At 35.0% G+C, this 19,667-nt stretch overlaps 1 non-coding gene across 1 annotated transcript; it reads left to right on the top strand.

Annotated features, from left to right (window-relative positions):
• Positions 1-1,533: 1,533 nt before the first annotated feature.
• On the top strand, positions 1,534-1,694 carry LOC111892135 (U1 spliceosomal RNA). Its single transcript, XR_002850446.1, has one exon. It is a non-coding gene; the product is annotated as a U1 spliceosomal RNA (small nuclear RNA).
• Positions 1,695-19,667: the final 17,973 nt, after the last annotated feature.

The raw sequence follows: 19,667 nt of genomic DNA, 5'->3' as shown, positions 1-19,667 counted from the left end.
CACTAGTTACTATTAGAAGTGAACGGTGGTGGTATCGGTGGGAATGATGTTTATAAGGGACCAACCATGAAAAAAACTAAAACTATATGGACAATTTGTGTAACTTAATAAACAAAGTAAGTTGTAAGTTTAATAACTTATGTGCAAAAAAAAAAAAAAATAGTGATCAAATAAGACCAAATAGAACAGTTGGTTAGTCGGTTGTGCTAAAGTAGACTTGACAATTTCAGACACGAAGACACGGATCTGTAAAAGACACGACACGACACGACACGAATACATCTTAAAAATTGAGATAAAGTTTATTTCTCATTGTGTAATCGTATCGTGTCAAATTCGTGGTTGACACGTTTTAATGACACGAATACACGAATTGCCAGGTCTATGCTAAATTGTCATTTTCCATATCATCTACGATAAGTGTACATGCAAATTGTTAAGAAGAAAACATGTTACAAAAAATGGTTACTCCTTTGAATATTCCAAAGATTTGATGCCACTGGAAGAAAGCTTTTGCAAAGTAGTTTTTTTTTTTTTTTTTTTTTTTTCAAGTGAAATTTAGAATATGATGCGAGGGTAAGTGTAATTAGAATGTGTATTTGGTCATTGTGCTGACAAACAATGATATAATGGTGATATCTATCTAATCGACGGAATATAAGGAATGAAAAAGACATTATTACACCCACGTACAAATCACATGTCTTGACAAATCCCTTAAACGATGTCTATCTTTCAGGACCAAATCTAAACCAAAACCCTCTCATAAGGACCTTTTGTGGGAAAAGATTCATTTAGGGACGTAAACCAAAAAATGAAAATGACAAGAACCATTTGTACGATTTACTCCATTAAAATGCAAATGATAAAACAGAACAAAAAGTGTTCTTTCGTGACAAAAGAGAACATAATTTTTATTATATATATTAATTTATTTTTAGGCTGCCAAAGTTATAATTGTTAAGAGAAAAAATTAAATAAACATAATGCTAATGTGTAGATATTTTGATTGATCTTTATTGTCAAGTTAAAAATAACTTTTTTTTTTTAAAATAAAAACAAAGTGTAAAACACCTAAAAGGCTAAAACAATTCAATGTCCCAATCCATTTCTATATAGGATATGATCAGGATGCCCTAATTTTTTATAACTAGTACTAGTTCAATGTTTTTTTACTATAATTCTGATGATAAGTTTGAACCAAAGTATGTGTAAGTTTATCACTAGATGATTACAGTATCTAGACAAAAGAAGAAATAAATAAAGTTTTAGTTCAATGAACCAAGTATGTCTTGTCTTATAGTCGTGAAGTACTTTCTAGTTTCTAGCCAACCAAAATATCAAATGTTTAAAAACTTTATCAATCCATTTCGTTTCTATAATTGTAAAAGCAAAGGTGTGAAAAATATTAAAAAAAAAAAAAAAAAAAAACTTCCAACGATACATGCATATTAAACTATCCCACATCGGCAGGTGGAATAAAGAGAAAGAGAGGAGAAACTCAATAAAACGGGAATGAGGAGTCTGGAAGACTTACTTACCTGGATGGGGTCAATGGGTGGTCAAGATGGCTCATGGCCTAGGTTAGTGACCTTCATTGCACTCTGAAGGGGTGCTACCCTAAGGTCGGCCCAAGTGGTCGAACCTACATCATAATTTGTGGCAGTGGGGGCCTGCGTTCGCGCGGCCCCTGCACAATTAAGAGTTTAATTTTCTTTATTTGAATAAGAGGTTGGTTTCGCTTAGTTGAGACAATTAATCGCTAGAGAAAAATAAATTTCTCTACGTATAAATTTTTATATTGCAGATCATTAAAAACGTTTTGAATTTCGTTTTTATTTTTTTGCTTAAGTTAGCTTGCACAGCTTTGCTGTTTCACACAAGTAAAGTTTGATAGAATATTCACCACTGTTATTATGAGATTATAGGGCAGATAGGGGTTCTGTTTTCTTTAGTAAAACCAGAAAATATAGTAGACGTATAGGAATGTGAGATTGAACAAAAATGCTTACTAGCTTATACATCAAACTACAGGTGTTCAGATTGAATAAATGTAGCAAAGCATAGCAAAAATTTGAACATTGATGCTAATAATGCTTGAAGCATTAGGTTATTAATATTGTAACCTTGTTTCGTGATAAAAATCATAAAAATGTATGATGGAACATATCATCGGGAGTTGCTATTGCTTACCACTATACTCAAACTCTTTTGAAGCATAAAACATGCTCCAGAGAGATGTGTATAGGTATGATAATGATTTGATGCAACAAGCTGAGTTGTGGCACAATGGCCGCAATGTCGAGGTATGTTTCTCTAGTGTTTGATTCCTTACATTTTTTTCTTGTTTTTAAAAGAACAAATTATGGTTGTGTACATTACCAGTGATAAACTTAATTTTTTTGGCTTGTTCATATGCAGATGAAAATTAAGTTTGTTAAACTTGTAGGAGGTTATCATTAAGGATGAACTTTTGAATCGGACCGAAACCAAACTGGAATTGAATTTGTATACCGAGAACCGGATTGCCGGTGCCGGTGTAGGTCCTGATTTTTCAATTATTTTTTCATAATGGAACCGATTTTGTGATTTGCAACGGAAATGTGTATTTTCACAGTCTAAAATAAACTACAAACATCAAATTATATGTTGGAAAAAAATAAAGCAATTCCGACTTCATACGGATGAATTATGTATTTAAAAGAGAGATATAACAAGTAAGAATTAGTGTAGTAGTTTCTCAAACTGTAAGTTGTTCTCAAACGGTCTTAATAAAAATCATTGTTCCTAATAAAAAGCATTGTCATTTCACGCATAAAGAGTTGTGCTCGACAGATCTTGAGACCGAAATTTAAACTTGAAAATGGTGGTTTAGAATTTAGGGTATCTAACGAAAAAAAGTCCAAAACTAGTTCCGATATGTGTTCCGATACTTCTACAAAAATCCTTAAGTGGGAGATTCAAGACGGATGCTTTGATATTTTTAGACAACTATGGGTATTCAGTCATAACGAAGATCAATGACTTCATAGGAAGTCTGCAAAGAACGTCGAATAACCATCTCCGCAAAGTTTTGCAAGACTTTTAATGGAATTGACAAATGCACATGAAATTGACGATTCACCATAAACACCAAGAAATTATCTTTCTTTAAATGTCTTCCTCATGTGCCTTTGTCAATTTATTTAAGAATCAGCGACATACCGTGTCTCTTTAAAACCCTTACAAATCGTTGCGAAAATGTTTATCGCAACATCCTATTCAACATTCTATTAAAACTATTAACGAACGCATCTTCAATCTCCTCCTTCAGGCTTTTTGTAGAAGTATTGAAACACCAATCGAAACTGGTGTCATAATTTGTTCCGTTAGACACCCTAAATTCTAAACCACCCTTTTGAATTTTGATCCTAAGATCTGTTGAGCACAACTCTTTATGTGTGAAATGAAAACATTTTTTACTAAGATCATTTGAGAAAGACTTACATTTTTAGAGAATATTACATTTTTATTTGTTGAATTGTTTATTGGATGTTTGGATAAAATAAACTCAACCCCATTTATAGGTGTTTGCACCTCCTCAAGAAGTTTTTAGATCTTACTACAAGTTACATATATTTGTGACTATTCTATACTATTCTACCATATATATATATATATATATATATATATATATATATATATATATATATATATATATATATATATATATATATATATATATATATATATATATAAAAGTTTCCATATGTATAATGCCCCTGTTTTTTGTTAAACATTACATGGAAAAAACCTTATTTAGGTTAGTTAATAATATAACTAATGTAAATTTTTTTATAAAGAAATAAATAAGAATTCTTTGTATATGTGTTTATATAAATGTTAGACAAAACTTAATAAATAGTCCCTATGGTTTCTAGAAATCTGAGATATAGTCCACAAGTTCAAAAACCTTATAGATGGTTCATTTTGTTCCAAAACTTTTAAAAAATAGTCTCCCACCCATATAAAAAGACTTATATACCCTTTTTATTTTTTTTATATGTATTTTAATTAAGGTTATTAAAAAAAATAGAAACCATAAGAAAGAGAGAGAGAGAGAGAGAGAGAGAGAGAGAGAGAGAGAGATACACATACACACAGAGAGAGATAGAGATAGAGAGAGAGAGACACACACACACAGAGAGAAAGAGAGAGAGAGACGTGGGCCATTTATGTATTTAATAATAATAACATATTAAAATGAAATAATGAAAAATGAAAAATAAATATGTTAAAGGTAAAAAGCTCATTTTAATTTTGAAAGTGACTAAATCTACAACGAAATTAGCTGTAAAGGGTTGTTTGTTAAAAGTTTTGGAACCATAAGGACTATGTATGAGGGTTTTTTTCCCTCTAACTTAGGGACTATATCTCACATTTCTAAAAAGCAAAGGGACCATTTATGAGGTTTTATCTAAATGTTATTTGTATATAAATAATATTTAAGTTACTTATATAAAACAATAAATAATTATACTAAAGTTGTGGTAGTCATGAATACGAACCTGAGAGTATAAAGATCGCCAAAATATGACGTCGTATGAAGAAGTTATGAATTTTATAAGATAATTTCAATGTATACTCTTTATAAACATCAAAGTGAAAATAGATTACTTTTTAGCCAAAGTAGTCTTGATGAAAGTTGTGGAATGCGAAATTACGAATCCGAGGATATAAAATCGTCGAAAATGAAGGTCGTATGTGAAAGTTACAATTATCCAAAGAAAATGAGAATTTACCTGGAAGCTGGCAGCTCTAGGCTGCGAGCCACCACATGGTAGTAGGAGAGAAAATGACCCCAACAACCATCGAGTGACGTGGCTTCACCAGTAAGCGTCATGTAAGGCACGGCGTACATAGGCACATCACACTTTTGAAAAAAGTTGCTATAAATAACAACTCACCTCCTCATTTATTCCTTGTTAATTCTTTCTCTTTCAACCCTCGGGATTTCAGTCCTTGTGATTTTATTTCTTCGTTCTTTTCGAATCTTTTAATGAAGCGTTGTGTAACACCCGTGTTCCAGATTGGTTAAGCTTACTTTTATTAGGGACCAAAGATGAAGCTTTGGAAGAAATCTTGTGCCATGACATGGCCAAGGAGGGCCAAGACATGGAAGTTGTTTAATGGATCGCGTGTGTTTTTGGATCGTCATGGCGTAGCCAAAGGTTGCCACACCGTGACAGCTCACCTGGCCCAAGCCCATGATTCTTTTAGGGTTTTCTTCATATTTAAACCCCTCTAAATCATATCCCCCTCAAGTTTTAGAAACCTTAACCCAAATTCCTCCTTGACAGTTGTGAGTCCATTTTGGTGACCTTGGGTGCTTATGAAGAAAGAAAAGGCATTGGAAAGGATTGTGGTGCTTTTTGGCTGAAGTGAAGATCTATTTTGGGCATCTTTGGTCCTTTATAAGTGTCTAGGTTCCTTGCTTTATGGATTTAAGTGGTTAGATGTTGAATATTGTCCAAGGTCCTTCATATTAGAGCAAGTTTGGAAGGAATGAACTCATAAAGTTGGCAACTTTATGACTCTCCTGAGTCTCAAGAGCATTATATGTTTTAGTTTTAGTCTTTGGTGGAAGTTATCGTCATTTGCTTGAGTTTTGGTCTTTAGAGCTCATTTTGACCTAAAATGGATTCTAGACATGTATTAGACATAAATTTCTATAAAGCTTCCATCTTTATGATGGATCTGGTATTAGAAAACCCTTATGAAGTGGTTGGATTAAGGACTTTTCATATTAAGGTATTAATGGTTAAGACATGGTGGTATTTGGCTTTATTTGGACTTAGGGTTGGAGATCTTGATCTTGTTGGGTGTATTAATGGATAAGTTGGAAAATTTATCCATTTAGACCATTGAATGGACCAGATTTGAGCTTTGGAGTTCTTGGAATCGAGAAAACCGACTTAATCCATTAAGCTGCTGGAAACCCAATGCCCACGGCGTGGCCATAGATCGCCATGAACTAGCGATTGGGAATTTCCCGTATGTCTGGTTGTATGAGGGCCACGACGTGGCCAAGGAAGGGCACGGCATGGTAGTTGGCTAAAGTCAACATTGGCCGTTAACTTTGACTGTTGACTTTTGACATGAGTTGAATTTTGGTCAAATTTCTATTTTAGGAGATAAACATAGGGTTTGCCTTGTATGGATTGATATGAGGTATTTAATACCCATCCTTGGCGGTGAGATCTATTAGCAGCGGTCGGCACAACATTGAGTTGGGTTTTAGTCGGCTTTGTGATTCAGGTAAGTTTTCCTCATTGTACTTGTGGGTCGAAGGCACCAATACCGACCAACTAGGTTATGTATCCTGTATATAGGATGTTTCTATGCTATAGTGATATGTTAAATCTACATGCTTATCTGCTTTCTGGTTATATGTTTATTTGTTGCATGTGTCGACATAACGAGTGTGGGTTGAGGCAATACTACTTTGTGCGGAGGACAACAAACCTGGTAGCAAGCCAAACATAGTTATGGGCCAAAAAGGCAAGTCAGACTTATGTTGTGGGCTCGAGATCAATCCAGACATGAGATGTGGGCCTGATAGGCCAACTAGACTCATGCTGTGGGCTCAGGGGTAATCCACTCCGATGACTGTGGATCTAGTATGCATGTTGTTATATGTTGTGTGGTGGTATTTTGGGGAAACTCACTAAGAGTTGGCTTACAGTTTGATTGATATGGTTTCAGGTACTTCTGAGATTAGGGGCAAGGTGAAGGCTTGATTGTGCATATCCTTCGTATTTTATGATATTTGATTTTGGGATACTCTGATTCATGATTATAACTTTTGGAAACTATGTTTGTAAAAATTTATGGTTTTTGGCTTGGTTTTGAAAATGAAAAATTTACCTTGATTTTTGGGATGTTACACGTTGAAGCGTTGGAGAGTTTGTGTGGAGAAGAATTCAATGTCGAAGTTAGCTCGCGGGACCTTTGAGTTTTTGCTAGGTAATCCGATAAGATAAGTTGCACTTACCATGCTTGTTAAGTGTAACTTTTATTGTGTTTATTGTCGTTGTTATGAACCTATAAATAAGATTTATCACTAGTACTGGTTATAATACTGATTGATCTACTTACGAACATAATTTCTAAGTAAGATCTTAGTGAGGTGTTTAAAGTGGATTTTCCAAACAATATATTTATATACCAAACAGATCATACGTCTAATAGCATCTTACCTGGTCATTCCTTATTTGATAGAACTTGGTATTCATTAAGATTAATGAAGAATATGAGAAATAGTTAATATAATCTTGAATAATATAAATATAAATGAAACTAAAACTTAGTAATATTGTATTGAGGTCATTTAAAAGGGGAAGCTAAAATGTTGAACGAAGAACTAACCTACCCACAAATCTTCCACCTTTAATCAGTAGAGTGCGTAGTTACTTTCATGAGCATGATCTTAATAAAAGTATTTATTACTTAAAAGATTAAATGTATATATTGTATAGTTAGTGGGTAGTTACTTTTATGAACACGATCTTCATAAAAGTATTTGTTACTTAAAAGATTAAATGTATATTGAATGATTACTATTTGTATTTTGTACTAAACATATACCATGTATTGTGATAGTATTGCATGAACATAAAATTAGTATTGTAAGTTAACTACATGTATTGTAATCTTGTCTAGTTACAAACAAAGACTTATAAAGGATACTTAGTTCAAATTTAATTTAAGAGTGAGTAGTCTCATTCTAGGGTAATGCATGAGTTTGATGTAGAGTGCAGTATTCCTCCTCTTTCAGATACCAAGTGGGTGTGTATGAGTCATCTACCAGAGTAAGATGACAACACTGGATTATTGTAGATGGTCTTGTGAATTACTTTGCTAGGGTGGATTTATAACCCACATACGTAGATGAAACAAGATATCATATTTATCAAATACTCTAATGTTTGGATTGCATTTATAAATCAACACTGACCAAGGAATCCCCTGGCTGTGTCATTAAACTGTTGATCAAAACGATTTATCAGGTAAGGTGATTCTTCCATATGATCGTTGCTTCTCTGTGTTACTTTATATATGTTGTTGATTCATTTTGTTTATGTTGAAGAGAACCGATTGATTCCTGTTCATATTCTTCTTTGTGTCTCTAATTCTCTTAAGATAACATGGTATCAACTTTCTAATCGATTCTCTTTCACCTTTCGCATTCAAATTTATCTGTTTTTTTTTCATCACGTCGATTCCTTATTCTTCGATAAATTCATCTCAATCTGTTGCAATGAATGTATCAAGCCCTGATTATCTTGGATCTTCTGACAATCCAAGAGTTGTTCTTATTTCACATGTTTTCAATGGACATGAATTTTCATCTTGGAAACGATTTATGAAAATTTCTCCATATGCAAAGAACAAACTTGCTTTCATCGATGGCTCAATTTCACAAGCTTCTTCTGACTCTTCCACATATTCAAATTGGCATCAAGTTAACTCTATGGTTATCAGTTAACTACTAAACTCACTACATTCAAACATTGCTGAAAGTGCTATGTTTCTTCAAACATCATTTGAGATCTAGAAGGAGCTCAATCATCGTTATGAACAAATAGTTAATGATTTCTCAACCCATTTCAAAAAGTTAATGAAGATCTAGGAAGAAATTCGCATTGTTAAGAGTATTCAATAGGGATGTCAACAGGGGCAAATGGGACGGGGATTGCATCCCCCGCCCCACCCCCGAAATTTTCCTGTTCCCCCGCCCCCGCTCCCGCCCCCGAAATCTCTAGAATCCCCATTCCCGCCCCGCCCCGAATCCCAGGATTACCCCCGCCCCCGTTTCCCTGACCCCGTTTGGGTTGACTTTTTTTTGGGCGAACGAAGATGTTGTTTAGGCTAAAAGAAACCATTTTGGATAAAAATAGTTATTTATAGCATAAGTTTATATATTTAAAATAAAAATATTCTAACATCTTAAAAACGTTATACTATAAACTTAAAAACATGATATTTAATTGAATTTTGGAAGTTCAAAATCATTGTTATTATTTATTATATTTTTACAATTAATATATACTAATATAAATAATATATTAACGGGGTCCCCATTGGGGTTTCAGGACGGGACTACCCACCCCCGCCCCCGCCCCCGAAACTAAAACGGGGGTTAACATTGCTCCCGCCCCCACCCCCGTCCCCGATTTTTTAAACAAATATTCCCCATTCAGGATCGGGGCCCCATGGGTTCGGGGTCCCACGGGACTTTTTGACATCCCTAGTATTCAAGATTCTACTCGTGCTGTTATTACATGTATTCGAAAATTTCTTAATGATCAACAATTGATTCAATTGCTCATGGGTTTAAATGACACTTATAAAGAAATTATAGGACAAATCATAATGATGAAACCATTACCAAGTGTTTCCACTGTTTACTCAATGATCATTCAAGAAGAATGTCAAAGAGACATTAATCCTCTACATGCAATTTATCTTGATGTCATTCCTATGAAAGTATCTATCAATCAATCATATAATTCATCCAAGAAAACATTACTCTGTGGACATTGAAGTCTGGTAATTCCAAATCTCGGTGATACCGGTTGACTGGCTTTCCTTCCACATTTAAATTCACCAAAGTAAAAAAAGGATGAACCTAAGGCTTATGCTTCATAATGCTAATTTCTTTTCTTATGCTCATTTTTCTTCTAATGTCTATAAATCACATGCTCTTCTTAAACAACATATTTCTATAAATCATATGTCCTCTAATTCCAATATTTTTGTGTCTATGACTAAGTTTTCTCATCCACGTAGAATTAGGCTACCTAATGAATCCAATCTTCCTGTTTCACATTATGGTGATGTTCAACTTCATAAATCTATTCTATTGCATAATGTGCTATATGTTCCTTCGTTCAGATTTAACATTGTCTCCATAATCAAACTTACATCACAACTTCACACCTTTGTTTTATTCACTGATGAGACATGTATCATGCATGACCCTTTGTTGAAGAATAGAATTTCACTTGGTGTTGTTAGGAAGAGAATAAATGATGTATATGTGTTTGATTATGATCATCTCAAACACAATTTGTCATACACTTTATATGTTTCTTTAATTTCTTTTTTACATCATGTATATGTTTCTCATTCAAACATTATGATGTGGCACAAATTAATGATTTGGTCATGTTTCTTTAGATACATTGAAACATATTATGTATCTTCCTAATTATACTCTTTCTGATATTGATGCTTGTATTACTTGTGCTTAAGCCAAACAAACTAGACCATCTTTTCCTCATGGTGTTACATACATTAATTCTATTTTTGATATTATTTATGTTGATGTATAGGGTCCATATAAACATCAAACTCATGATGGGTATAAATACTTTCTAACCATTAGTGATGATTATACACGACACACTTGGAGTCATTTATTAAATCACAAAAGCTATGCTTTTACTTTAATAAAATCCATTGTGACCTTCATTCAAACCTAATTACAAGTCACTATCAAATGTATTCAAACTAACACTGGAAAAGAGATTGGATATAGTTTAGATGGGCAAAATTGCTTTCAAACAACTAGTATAATTCTCCAGAAATTATCCCGTCATACCCCTCAACAAAATGGTTTAGTAGAGAGAAAACATAGATACACTCCTGAAGTTGTTAGGGCATTATACTTTTAATCTAGTGTTGGGAGTTCATATTGTGGTGAATGTACTAAAACGGATGTTTACATCATTAATAGACTTCATTCCAAGGTTATTTACAACAAACCCCCTTGTCAGTTGTTGTATAACAAAGATCATGATTTCACAACTTTGAAAACATTTGGATGCGTTTTTTTTGTGTCTTCCAGACCTGTTAACAGAGACAAATTCATGTCAAGGGCACACTCTTGTATCTTTCTTGGATATTCCCATGGTCAAAAAGCTTTTAAAGTGCTTAATTTGATCAATCAAAACATTCATGTTTCAAGAGATTTCAAGTAATATATTTCCTCTGCATGCTATTAAACATCCATTATCCATATCCTATATCTCTATTACCTCATATGATATTGAGCATTCATAACTCATACCCATTTCTACTCAAAATGCAACTTTTCCAGAAAATGACCATTCTACCCTTGTCCTAAGATATAAAGAAGCAATATAATTTATTTTTCACCATCCTACATGAATGATATATGCACTCATGTTACATCATAAGAATCTACATATCTTTGTATGCATACTATTACGAGTTTATGTATCAGTGAGAATTTTCAACATCATTATATTGACAATCAAATGTCTTAAGTTTCTTCCTTGACATCTATTCCTTTTCATCCTTCATTTAATCATCAAGAAAAAGGTATAATAGAGTGGTAAATGGCTATGCAAACTGAAACCATTACACTTGATGCTAATATGACATGGCACATTGTCAAACCTCCTAAAGGAAAAAGGTCAATTGCTTGTTCTATAAAGTCAAAATTAAAGCATATGGCTGACCGAATTAGCGACAAAGGGATTCACTCAAAAGTAGGCCTGGAAATGGAGCGGGTTTTGACCCTGATCTGATCCAAACACTTAACAATTATACGGGTTTGGAGCATAGTTTTTGATCCGTTTACCCGTTAACGACCCGTACCGCTAACCCTTTTATTAAAAGGGTCGGGTATGGATCATCACCGATCCGCTCCATTTATAACCCGCCCCATATAAATTTTAAAATTATACATTTATATTTTAAACTGTCTAAATTTTACTTTAAATTCTAATCTAAAGTCCAAATAGAAAAGGCCAAAGACTAAACTATTTATACATAGGACTTGGGGAATCAACTTTTAGATTTTCATTCTTCTCCCAAAAATCATGATGTCATTTCATTTATATTTCATCATGTAATCACCAATTTCATTTATAAATCAATAAATTCATTTATCAACTGGAAGAAAGTTTGTAATTGTTATTCTCTATCAATGCAATCGAGGGTCAAAAACCAATTGGAAGTAACTACAATAATGATTTTAATTCCAATCGAAAGTTTTCGACTACATAATGTGTTTTCTAAATCAACATTTGTTTTATTTAACAAATGTGATTTTATGATTTAAGTAAAATGTGTTTGATTATTCAAAAAACCTACGGGTTATGGGGCGGGTTTGGATATCTGCTGATTCGGTGGACAAGGGTATGCGTTTGATTATTCAAAACCCTGCGGGTTATGGAGCGGATTTGGATCGGATTTTGGAATTTATTAAAAGGGTTTGGATCAAGGTAGATTCGCTCCAAACCCGCCCCATTTCTAGGTCTACTCAAAAGGAAGGAATACATTATCATGAGACCTTTTCCCCATTTTTTAAATTCACGACAATTAAAAGTCTCATTGCTCTTGTAGTCAAACAACATTGGGACATGCATCAATTTGATGTCAACAATGCCTTCTTACATGGGGATTTACATGAGGAAGTATAAGGTCATCCTTTGACTTCTCCATCTCAGGTTTGCAATTTGAAAGAGTTTCTTTATGGCTTGAAACAAGCTTCAAGACAATGGTACTCCAAAATTTCTGTTGTTTTGAGAGAATAAGGTTATTCAGATTCACCTAATGATCATTCTTTTTTCCTTAAAAAGAGTTATTCTACAATTTTCATAGTATCAATCTATGTTGATGATGTATTGGTGACTGGCAATAATACATAAATTTTTATCAAGCTAAACACCTTTTTAGATGACAAATTTCAAATAAAGGATTTTGGTCTTCTCCATTATTTGTTAGAAATTGCGTTCAATAAAATTAAAGGTGGTATGGCTGTACATCAACGAAAGTTCTTTAAGAATTGAGACATAATTATGGCATACAAGATAAAAAAAAATCTCCTTTACCTTATCAAATCAAGTTACAACCAATAATCTTTGTCTGATCCCACAATTTATAGGAAATTGATTAGGAAACTCAACTTTCTTGTACATACTCGTCCTTATTTGTCATTCTCTATTCAATATTTAACCCAATTTAACAAGTCATATTCACAAGATCATCTTAAGAAGTTATTCATGTACTTCAGTACCTAAAAGGAACAATCAATCAAACATTATATTTTAATGATAAAAAACAATCCAAAATGGAAGCTTTTTACGATTCCGACTAGGCTTCTTGTCCCATAGGCCATAACTCGAAAATCAGTGAGTGGATACTTCATCACTTTTGGAGGCTCACCAATTTCATGGAAATATAACAAACAAATAACTGTTTTTTTTTTATCATATACAGAGGATGAGTATAGATCCATGCGTCACGTCTGTGCTGAATTGGCTTGGTTAAGTTGATTGTTTCAAGAATTTGAAGTACCAAATATTACACCGATCCCTCTTAAATGAAAATCAAGCTTCCATATATATATATATATATATATATATATATATATATATATATATATATATATATTCAAACCCTATTTTTCTCCAGCGAACCAAACATATTGAACTTGATTGCCACTATGTTCGAGAACAAGTTCAAGCAAGTCTAATTGATTTGTCTCATGTTTCCACATATGATAACATATATATATCTTCACCAAAAATCTTCAAGGTTCAAAACATTATGATGTTTTCAACAAGCTTAGTGTTCGTTTATTTCCACAAGATTGAGGGGGGATGTTAGCCACATCATACTTCTCCTTACAAATTCTATTACAAGTTAGTTATGTATAAGGGTATTTTATGAATTTACCAAATAGATTAGTTAGTTCAGTTAGTTCGTTGCTTCTATGTTTATTTTTTATTGATTCATTTCATATATGTTAACTAGTAAAAAGTTCACGCTTTTCCATGGGTTTGAACGAAGTGTGGTTAGATGTGGTGAATGATTACGAATGCGAGATCCTTTATCACCCAGGGAAGGCCAATATGGTGGCTGATGCTCTTAGCCTCAAGGCAGTGACAACACTGATACAAGACATATGTCTGAGGATGAAAGTGATTACTCCGTTACTAGAACGGATCCGGGAGGCACAAGTCATGGGTATGAAGGAAGAGCGCCGAAAGTGTGAGCAGATCGTAAGCCATGTGGCCTCATTTAATTATGACAGTCGTGGGCATGCATAGGAGGGTCTGAGTTCCGTATTGGGGCGGTGTACGACAAGTTTTGATGGATGAGTCCCACAAGTCGAGGTTCTCTATCCATCCCGGGGCGACAAAGATGTATCGGGATCTTTGCCCTGGTTATTGGTAACCCTGCATGAAGCGGGACATAGCATGGTATGTATACGATGCTTGACTTGCAGGAAAGTCAAGGCCGAACACCAGCGACCTCACGACAAGATGCAACCATTGGACATTCCCGTGTGGAAATGGAAAGATATCACTATGAATTTCATCACGAAGCTTCCCAAGACCGCACGTGGAGTAGAATCGATATGGGTCATCATGGATTGGTTGAACGATAGTGCTCATTTTATCCCAATCTAGGAGAGTATATCGGCTGAGAAGCTAGCCGAGATCTACGTACGTGAGGTAGTGGCAAGACATGGAGTGCCGGTTTCGGTTGTATCAGACCGAGATGTTCGTTTCACTTCCAGATTTTGGAAGCGGTTTCACGACGAGATGGGTACTCTTCTTCACATTAGTGCCGCTTTCCACCCTCAGACTGACAGACAGAGTGAGAGGACGATTCAAACTCTAGAAGACATGCTGTGTGCGTGTGTATTGGATTTTGGAGGCAGTTGGGATACATATCTTCCGTTAGCGGAATTTTCGTATAACAACAACTAACATGCTAGCATAGATCGACCTCCCTTTGAGATGCTCTATGGGAGGAAGTGCAGGACCCCAATCTGTTGGGACGAGGTCGGTCAGAGATTCATGGGGAGTACTGAAGTGGTACTCAAGACCACTGAGAAGATTCAACTGGTTCGAAGCAGGCTTCAGACTGCTCAGAGTCGGCAGAAAAGCTATGCCGACAAGCGTCGTTTAGACTTGGAGTTTTACGTAGGCGACATGGTCCTCCTGAAGGTGTCACCTTGGAAAGGTGTCATCCGGTTCAGAAAGTGGGGCAAGCTGGGCCCCAGGTATATCGGTCCCTTCAGAGTTACAGATCGGGTGGGCCGTGTGGCCTATTGTTTTGATCTTCCAGCAGAGCTCAGCCAGATCCACAATACTTTTCATGTCTCCCAGCTGCAAAAGTGCTTGGTGGATGACTCCGCAGTTGTGTCTTTAGAGGATATCCAGGTTGATGACAACCTGAATTATATTGAGAGACCAGTGGCAATTCTGGATCACAAGATGAAAACCTTGAGGAACCAGGTTGTACAGTTAGTGAAGGTGCAGTGGATGCACCACAAGGGGTCAGAGTGGACTTGGGAACCAGAGGATGAGACGAGAGACCATTAATTACCCATAGTTATTTAAGGCAACAAACTTTGAGGACGAAGTCTAAGACAAGTGGGGGAGAATTATAACGCCTAGTTCCTGGTATGTATTTAATTAAAAATTTATTCGTTTTTGTATAAGAACTCGATGAGTTGGAGGCCCCAAACTCATCTTGTTGGGAATGAATTTGGACGCGGGTGATAAAGTCTACTCGATGAGTTAGAGCCTCAACTCGACGAGTAGGACTGGCAGAATGAAACCCTAATTTCCGGGGTTTGCACCCTATTTAAGCATCTTAAACCCTCCATATTGGCCTCATTTCCACCCTCCAAGTCCCAAACCCTAAATACAGAAACCCTAATGCATTGTGTGAGTTTGTGAGCCATCTTTGAGAGAGTTTTTGTGTGTTTTAAGCTTGTGGAAGAAAAAGAAGCTTGAGGACTCATTAAGGAGTTTGTAGATCCATAAACTTCACCTCATCCTCGTCACTTTTTGGTAAGCAAGTCTCAAGCTTGCCAAATGATTTCTTAGATCTCTTTCTTAACACTTTTATTGAGTTTTTGGTCCAAACATCTTGATCCTTGGGAAATGGACGTCCCAAGTGAATACCCTTTCAAATCTAGGGTCTTGAAGGGATTTCATGGCATAAAGGTATAAACTTTATGGTCATAGAAGCCCCATGCAACCTTTAGACAAGCATTTTGGCCTTTTAAGCTCCAAAGGCCATGCATGGAGAGAAAGTCAGTGACTTTACATGTTCATGTAGTGTCTAGGGTCTAGATCTCAGTTTGTATGCCTTAGCTTGAAGTATTAATGGCTTTTGGATCAAGATCTAGATATTAAAGAGTTAGGGGTTAAGCTAAATCCATTAAGGAAGGGTATTAATGGGTAAAGTTGGAAACTTTACCCTTAAAAGGACATTTTCAGTATGTATATGAAGTATGGGGCTTAGATCTGAAGGATAGGAGCTTAATCCATTAAAAAGGGCTTAATAGACTAAAGAACTTGACGAGTTCATAAAGGAACTCGATGAGTTGGGTCGCAATACCCCGACCCTGTAGAAGGTAAGACTCGAAGAGTTCAAGGATGGAATCGACGAGCGGAATTGGAAAGTACCAATGATGTTGATAGGAGAAACTCGACGAGTTGGATCGCGATTTCAGAGTTTTCTGATTTCTAGAACTCGGCGAGTCGATGGGTCTGTTGGATTAGTGTCTAAGTCCATAACTATTTTGGTATGTACTTGACCCGATGGTGCATGGTCCTTTTGGGTTGCCTTCACCAAAGCAGCTTGATAGGATGAATTATGGAGAGAAAGGGTTAAATATGATTTATTAATATATTATGAGAATAATATATTTAAGAAGAAATCATATTGTTTAATTAATATTAGTCAATAATTAATTGGTAATTAGTTTTGTGACCAAAAGAGATTAATTAAACTTAAGGAACTAGAATTGTAATTATAAGATAATTGCAATTGGGCCATGGATTGCCTTATATTAAGGAGTGGACGAATTCTATGGGGAAACCCATAAGAAATCGTCCAAGGCCTTAAGGAAAGGGATCCATGGGTTGCTTAGGGCTTAAGCATCCAAATTAGGGTTTCCTTGTTAGATAACCCTAATAGCCTAACTATATATACATCCCTTATGACCCAAAAACGTGGACAAGACTTCTTCTAGGGTTTCACACGTTTTAGGGAAGAGTCCTTCACCTCTCCTCTTCATCCTCTTGCTCTTGGTGTTTGTGAACCATTAGAGGAGTGACATTTGTGACTCTAAGCTTTTTAAACTCAATACAAGGAGGAATTGGGATTGTTATTGCTACATAACAATCAAGGTAGTATCTTAAACCTATTCTCATGTTAATATGATTACTTGAATGCTAGAATTAGGGTTTATAGTCTTGGATAACTTGCATGTACAACAGAGAAACCTAGATCCAAGCATTAGGGTTTGTATGAGCACATAGGATATTCTTATAGCCAAAAACCCATCAGTGGTATCAAAGCCTAGATTGGTTTCTATTGTATTGATTCTATGTATGTTGAAAAAAAATTCGTTTTTTGTGGTTCTGCATCATGGACTCGGCGAGTTGCCCCTACTCGGCGAGTCCATGGGGGTACTCGGCGAGTTCGAGCGTCAGATGGAGCTATTTTCGGGATTTCTTGTTGTTTATCTTTGAGATACTTGCCTTTATCATATTAGATCAATATAAATCTGATTTTATGATATATATGACTATATTCTTGATCTAATTGAAGATATTTATCAATTAATAAAATATTTGTTTCCTTATGTGATAATTGATTAATTATTTTGATTAAATTGGTAAATTGTTTTGCAAGAAATCATTAAATAAATCAAATATGGTTAATTATGTGATTAAATGTTAAATAAGATTATTTGTTATTTGATCCTTGTGTTATGAAAAGTTTCATATTTTCCCCTTTAGGTTTTATAGTTTAAATTTGAACTCAAAAGTTTAGTTTTGAAATTTAAATAGTTGAAACCCTAATGTTTTGAAATGGTTCAAAACTTGCCCTCAAGTTTTGGAATTTAAATTTTGATTAATAGTTTAATTTTGATGTATATTTAAATTCTAAACCTAATGTTTTGAAATGTTTCAAAACTTGCCATCAAGTTTTGGAATTTAAAAGTTGATTAAAAGTTTAATTAGGAATGTTAAATTCTAAAACCCTAGTATTGTTTTGAAAAGGTTCAAATCACACCCTTATGGTTTTATTAATTAATTAAGGTGTATAATTAAAAGAGGTGTAATAAATCCATAAATGTTTTGGTTTACAATTTAATTGAATTAAAAGTATAATTGTTAAATTTGACCACTTAGTATTTTAAAAGTTGTAAAATACACCCTATACTATATATAACATTAAAAGTCTAACATTATATATATATATATATATATATATATATATATATATATATATATATGTATGAGTAAAAGTCAGTCTTACCGTTAGTAGGTCTCATTCACGAAGCTGGTCTATAAGGGGTGTTTAAGGAAATTGCCTATAAAATGGCGATTGAATGGGTATCCACTCTTACCCACCGCACTCTTGACTAGTGGAGGGTCGTTAGCCGAACGGGTAGGATAGGACGAAGCCTTCCATCATAAATATAATGAAGTATAAAAGTAACTAAATGTTTTTCAAATTCCCAATCTTAGTTACTTAGGCAAAGTGAATTGATGCAATTCCATGAAATTACACTTTGTGCCCTTGCGAAGACGTTAGTGGAGCATGTGTGGTTTACCAGCACACTAAATGGTTCTAAGAAAAGGTAGCAAAGGGTGACTCGATGTTTGTCATAGTTTGGTGGAGCGTGTGTGGTTTACCGGCACATTGAATAGGTGACTGAAACATGTGAGGTCACCATGTAAGTTTGCATGGTTATTCACACCCGCTTTGTGATCCTCGACATCCCAGTCACAAACAAGAGGGGCATATCGAGATTTAAACATGCCATTGAAGAGTTCAATGAATCTCAAAGGATCTAGGAGTTTTCATAGATTTAAAACCTAAATTTCTTTTTCATTTTTCATGGTGGAAATTAGTGAATCGTCATTCACTTACCTTCAAATGTTCTGCAATTTAGGTTACGACATCCCTTTCCCGAGTTGTAGAGTATTGTGTTGGGTCCTAGCCTTAGTATCTCATTTGGGTGATTTACTAAGGACTCAATCAATCAACTAACTTGAATTTGTTTCTCCCGTTTTGTAGATGTCAAAGTTCGACAACTATGGTCTTCCCAAATCCCGTGGAACAAGCATTCCACATGAAGATGGTATTCCACGATTCGATCAAGGAACAAGAAATCATGCTTCACTTCCTCCACCCCCTCCAATTGTTCTCCCTAACCCACAAGATCGAAGAATTGAAAGGTTCAACATCACTAAAGCCCTATTGGAAATGAAACATGAAGATGGTAAACCCATGTGTGCCCACATTCTAGGAATGAAATCACACATTGATAGGTTGATAATGTTGGGTGTGTCATTCCCGGATGAGTTGGCTGTGAACTGGGTTTTGCAGTCACTGCCTGAATCATATAATGAGTTCAAAAGAAAGTATTATATGATGGATCATGACCATAACCTCATTGACCTAACTTACATGCTCATTGCTGCTGAATCAGAAATGATTTGGCGAAGCAATGGAGCGTATTTGTTGGGAAAGTTAACCGACCATGCTTCCGAGGACGTTCTAGGAGAATCAACCTGCGTTTGCTGCCAAGAGAAAGGGCATTGGATAGA

This window comes from Lactuca sativa, chromosome 2 (genome assembly GCF_002870075.4).
Source record: "Lactuca sativa cultivar Salinas chromosome 2, Lsat_Salinas_v11, whole genome shotgun sequence".
Taxonomy (NCBI): domain Eukaryota; kingdom Viridiplantae; phylum Streptophyta; class Magnoliopsida; order Asterales; family Asteraceae; genus Lactuca; species Lactuca sativa.
This window is presented reverse-complemented; position numbering and strand designations above follow the sequence as displayed.